The following is a 6191-nucleotide window of genomic DNA, read 5'->3' as shown; positions in this document are numbered from 1 at the left end:
TTGGTTTTTTTTTTTTTTTTTTTTTTTTTTTTTAAGTGGACATTTAGATTAAGGTAGAGTAGAACTCTATTTCACATAAAAAAATTAAAAAAATTAATAATAAAAAAAATAAATTTGGTTTTTCCCTTAATAGTAAACTTAGTTGTTACACACCATATGCCGAAAATTATATTTAATTTTTTTTGAAATTTTATGTTTTTTTCTAATAACTATATGAAAAGTGTGAAGAGCCTTATCTACAGTAATATTATTTAGTCAAGTTTTGTCTTTTTGTTGAGCCAAAACGTGAGAACAGTGAGTTTGGATGAGAAAGGCAAAACTTTAATATTAAGGCGAAACAAAGGCTACCAATTAATTTTAAAAGACCAAAAAAAAAAAAAAAAAAAAACCTCAACACCTAAAATAGGCCAAGGAGCCCTTGCTACAGTCATTTTGGTTTAGTTAATTGATGAGCCAAACTCACCGTTTTAGTGGCCTCTTTTATTTTTTATTTTTTCTTTTTTTTAATAAATATTTATATGTACAAACATTGATTTGAGCTCACTTTAAAAAAATTATGTGTTGACACAGTGTTTTGGTTTAGTAGCAGTTATACGATATAACAAATTGTCACAATATTTTCATAATTGTTAAGTTGTTAGTTTTTTGTAGGTCAAAAAATAAAATATTTATTTGGAAATATTTTGACATTTTGTTTTTGTCACAATATTTTTTACAATTGTTGAGGTATTATTCCTTATAAATCAAAATAAAATAATAAAATATCAAACTAGGACCTACCACAACTAAAAACTAATTTATTATGAAAATGTTGTGATATTTTGTTGTTGTTACATATTTTTCAAAACTGCTGAGATATTAATTCCTCATAATCAAAATAAAATATCAAACCAAAACCCACACAATTGAAAATAGAGGTATTGTGAAAATGTTGTGACATTTAATTTGTGTCATATTATTTTCATGACCGGTGTAAGTTCCTTATGGGTCTATATATATATATATATATGTATAATTAGATTGATTGCAAACACAACTAAAAATAAAGGTATTATAAAAAATGTTGTGACATTTTGTTATGTTCCTAAACTTTTTTTTTTGGTTTAATCAACTTTGGTGATCCAAAATCCAATATTTCACACATAGTTTTCTCAGGTTGGCTTTTTTTTTTTTTTTTGTGTTTTTTTATTTACCACTTTAAGTAAAAAGAAAAATAGTTTTACACCAAAAAAAAACTTGGGAAAATGTTTTTTTTTCCTCTTTATATTGGGGTAATTCACAATTCCCCCTAAACTTTAAAACCAAACAATTTCCCCTTTTATATTTTATAAATTAGCAAATACCCCCTACTATTACTCTCTCAATTAAATTCTAAAGAATCTTATGATTTCTAAAATATTCCATTGTGCTATTTCTAAAATAGTCCCGACAAATTTTAATATCCCAAATTTATTCACATATTTTAAGTTTTATGGTAGTCATGTTTGAATTTCATTTCAATCTAAAACGAGAGCAGAGATTTTTTTTTTTGCATTATAGCCCATCCACTTCCCAATCATACTACATAAAATAAAAATAAAAAAAATAATTTCTTAACTTTTAAAATCAATATAGATGCATTAGAGTAGAGTTTTAAATAAAAAGAATGTTGGTATATTGCTCCTTACATTCATGTATTTCCAAAAAGGAGATTATTTGAAATACTTTATTAAAATTGATTGAGCTATAGATAAGATTATGCCTGACCTTGACATCCATCCCCACATACCAGGCAGTTGCAAGAGAATCAAATTAAAATTAAAAAAAAAAAGAAGAAGAAGACATGTGTACATTATAGAACATCATAATAAGATCACATAAATTAAAAATATATATATCATATTAATGTTATGGTTGTAATATAGGAAATCAATTGCCCATTGAAATCAAGACTAGCATACACTATATTAGCACACCTCGATCATGAGGGAGTCAAACCTCTGCAATAGATATAGGACATGTCATTATTGTTATCCTCATGCCCATCCTAGTTAGTAATCTTCCAAAGACAATATACCTAGAAGATTAAGCAACAACAATAGTAAAATATCCATGCTATAAAAAAAAATAGAAAAAATTATTGATTATTTCCTTCCAATTGTATATCATATAACTCACCTTGCCAGTATGAATACGATCAATTTTTGAAGCCATTGATGCTTATCAATGGTTGGAAAATCTTGGAGCATGCAGAATAGCACTCCTAAGATTACATTAGCAATCATGAAATATGTATAAACATATGATTGACTCCAAATTAATTTTACTTAACTCTACTCCATATAATTTTTTATCTATCATATGAGAAAGGAAGAAGTTTAAGAATCAACTTTTGTTATGGAAATAGTGTTTAGCTTAGAGATATTATGAGAATGAACCTACTACTGATCTAATGAACTCAAATGAAAGTAAAAAGGAAAAGAAATGTAAAGTTAAAGACAAATATTGTTATTTATATGTTTTATTAAATATTTTAGTACATATATGGTAAGTGAAGAATTTTTACTCAAAAAAAAAAAAAAAAAAAAAAAAAAAGCCTAATCTAAATGAAAAAAGAGTTGTTGTAAAGAAATTCAATCGCCAAAATTGTTACAACCTTATCGGCTTATCATGTGTAAGTTTTCCCTGTCTTGAAGAGTTGACTACCACATCTGATATCACCTGTCCATCTTGAATATTTATCTATACTCCCTCTCTCTAAGCAGTTTCATCATTATTTTTCTTCATCTTTCTCTTTTATCTTTGTCTCATAAATAACTAAATCATATCATTAAGGATGGAAAGACACCTCCAACCAACATCGCTTTTGACTTGTCGGTCCTGTCCCATTCACCCTACCCAGGTTTTTCCAACCACAAAGAATGGATGGGCCCTAACCCCATCACATCTCATTACCTTCCCTACAAATTACAATTTGAAACAAATGAATATATAATGTAACACATAGAATTCTCTCCCTTGCTTCAGAGTCTCACCATGAATTTAATTAGTGAAATTCACCATTCATATAAAATGAGGGAACGCCATCTCAATGTATGTTTAGAGTATTGAACAATCATTCATATATACATTATATTGAAGTTAAAGCTAATGGCATAATGTGACTATCATGAATGGAGATGTTGTATATAAGTACATTATTACAAATGTTATAGGTAGAGTGGGTAATTATTAAAAACTTTTGAAGTACAATAAATGCGTACTCATTTCTACTCTTTGTAATTTGGTTATCCTATGGCATGCATTTCTCTCACATGAATAATGAGTCGTGAGAGTGTGTGGGGTGGTAGCTTAGAGTGTCAATGATATTTCCTTGGATGGATCGAGGATTTGCTAGGTCATGCAACTTTTTTCTTATGAATTTTTTTTATTTTATATATAGAAGAATTTCATATTAACTGATTACTTTTTTTTTTTTTTAAGTAGTTTGGAGTTTCTGTTGTAATTTGTGATAGGGTATAGTTTTGATGTTATTTGTTGTTGGTTATGCAGTTTCTGCTCTTTGTAATTTGTATTATGTTGCTGTTAGAAATAAAACTCTTTATTCATTAAAAAGAAAAATTATATCGATATTATACTAAAAATGAAAAAAAAAAAAAAAAAAACTATACGGATAGATATGGTGATATATTGATATATATTGACCATTGTTTAAAACCTTATTTATTTATTTAACCTCACAGAGATGAAAAGAGAGAGGTTGTAGTAAATTGATTATGCTACAAAATAGCTAGAACAGGATTAGCTGTAACTGATAAAAGGTGTCAAAAGTGAGGGTGAGAAAAAGGGTGGTTGATATCTCAAAAGGGGACAAATTCATGCATGCCCTTGAAAGCTCTTTATTACTTTCCATCAGAAAATCATCAATCTTTTTCAAGCAAAGATTCTCAAAAATCAACGGAGTGACAAACAAGGAATTATCCTGATTAGCTTAATCCTCTAAATATAAGCTACTAAGCTAGCCTAATACACAAAAAAGTTCCTACTACTTCCTACTATAACTGTTATCCTCGGAGAAAACTATATGAAAGAATCTATTTCGAACATCTTTTTTTATTCGTGGACTTATCAAGCAGGAGCAAGAGATTCAAATCATCACTAAAGGACGAGTCAATAACATGTCTAATGATTAAATTATTTAAACTTTAAACCTTCATTCTTAGTGCGTAATATATATTATAACAAGTTGTGAAACAATCATATATATAAGAGGGGAAAACGAAAAAACATTTTTTTAATCATAAAAAGAGAGACTCACTACTTTTCTTTTGGTTAAAGAACATGATCACTATTTATAGAATAATTAATATGATTGGAGGTATTTACCAAATTTTTAAGTATCAATTAAATAAACATGGTTCGACAGCTTCAGACAATTAACAAACTTTGTCGATTGTGTGCAATGACGATTTTGAAGTCCTTGGAAAATGGTGATTTATGGTATGTTTAGATACTGTTAATTTTGCTGAAACTGAAAATTTATTATTGAAAGTATTGCAAATAAAGGTAAAAATTAATTGAAATAGTATAATAGAGCTCATGAATAGTGCCAAAAAATGCAATGGGACCCATGAATAGTAATAAAAATAAGCTAAATAGTGAATTAATTTATAATTTTAATTCACATCTAAACGCACACTAGTGTGCGTTTGGAACGCACATTGAACGTGCGTTTCTGCGTTTTGTTGGAAAATGATGGGTCCTATGCACTGTTCACGAGACCCACAAGCACGGAATTCAGCAAAAAAAATCTTTAAAATGGGTCTCACACGGTACTATTCACATTTAAAATTTATTTTACTATAGTGTTTTCAGTTTTTAGTAATAAGCAGTATTTAAACAAAACCTTAGATGATGAAGTGTGCATCTGGGACACTTTTCAGCTGGTTTTTTGGTCTAATGTTTGTGTGCATTTACATTTTTATCAACGGTAGCATTACTGTTTCAAGGGTCTCACATGCAGAATAGTAATATTACTATCTCTGCCTTGCAGTAATATTGTTGTTTGCGAGTCCACATTTAATATATTAAAAATCAATCATCTTATTCTATTTAGCTTTTACATTTTATCTACACAATTTTCAACAAAAAGTTAAATAAGTCATTTCCAAGTAGATCTGAAATTTCTATGTTTTTGAATGAACATAAAGATAGGAAGTAAGAAAAGTGTGGAGTCATTTTTCAATTAATGGTGTTCAAAGTTTGCATTTGATTAAAGGAGTTGATTTTTATGAAGAAATTGTAATATAAAGGTCGAAAATGATGGTTTACTATCCTAAGGGTCGTGGCTGTGCAGAGTTTAATGGTGCTCTTAACAATCTTAATATTCAAAATCTTTAGCTCTTTCTAGGTTACTTTCTGCATGCATTTGTGCGTTGATTCTTCTCTTTATAGATGGAGGAGTTCAAAAACTTAGAAACAAATTGGGACTTCTAAATTTCAAAGTTATTTAACTCATATTTATCTCCCAAGATGATTTGATAAGTTTACCAATTATAAAATCAAGCAAACATTCAAAATTACGCATTAAAAGTTCAAAGTGTTGATCAAATTGTTCCATATGCCATTCGAATACTGATTTTTTGTGAAAGTGCCTGAATTCTAGGCTTGTTTTTCAACTTTATCCAATTTATTTGGACTTATTTTTGTTTTTAAGGCTTAAACCAATGAGATTTGGACATATAATTAACCGAAATGAATTCTTTTGAAAATTAACCATAATTAATCTTGCATAATCACATGTATATAACTTTAATCCCAAGAATGTCTCTCGTTCATTCAAACTTGACATGGCTTGATCGTTCAATCCAACAGTTCAATTTTTGCATCCGAAATGTCATTTTGATCATTAGGATTTACGATAACATTTAGAAACAAGTTCTTGCTTATCTAAAAATTCAAATGACAAATTTCATTTTATGGATAAAATTACCCTTTAAAAATGATTATCAATTACAAAATGAGGTGTCTATATCTACGGACTTTGGCCATGATCTTGCTGTTAAACAAATCATATTGATTCTAAGGGAGTTTTCTCTACCATGGGCTTTAATGGTCCCTTGGGCTAAAAAGTCATCTTGATTTGGGCATGCTGGACCCATCCCACTCCAAAGAGTGAAAATAACGAAAGCAACAACAGTTGAATCAATCAC

This window comes from Quercus suber, unplaced genomic scaffold, assembly GCF_002906115.3.
Source record: "Quercus suber isolate HL8 unplaced genomic scaffold, Cork oak 2.0 scaffold_60, whole genome shotgun sequence".
Classification (NCBI taxonomy): domain Eukaryota; kingdom Viridiplantae; phylum Streptophyta; class Magnoliopsida; order Fagales; family Fagaceae; genus Quercus; species Quercus suber.
This window is presented reverse-complemented; position numbering follows the sequence as displayed.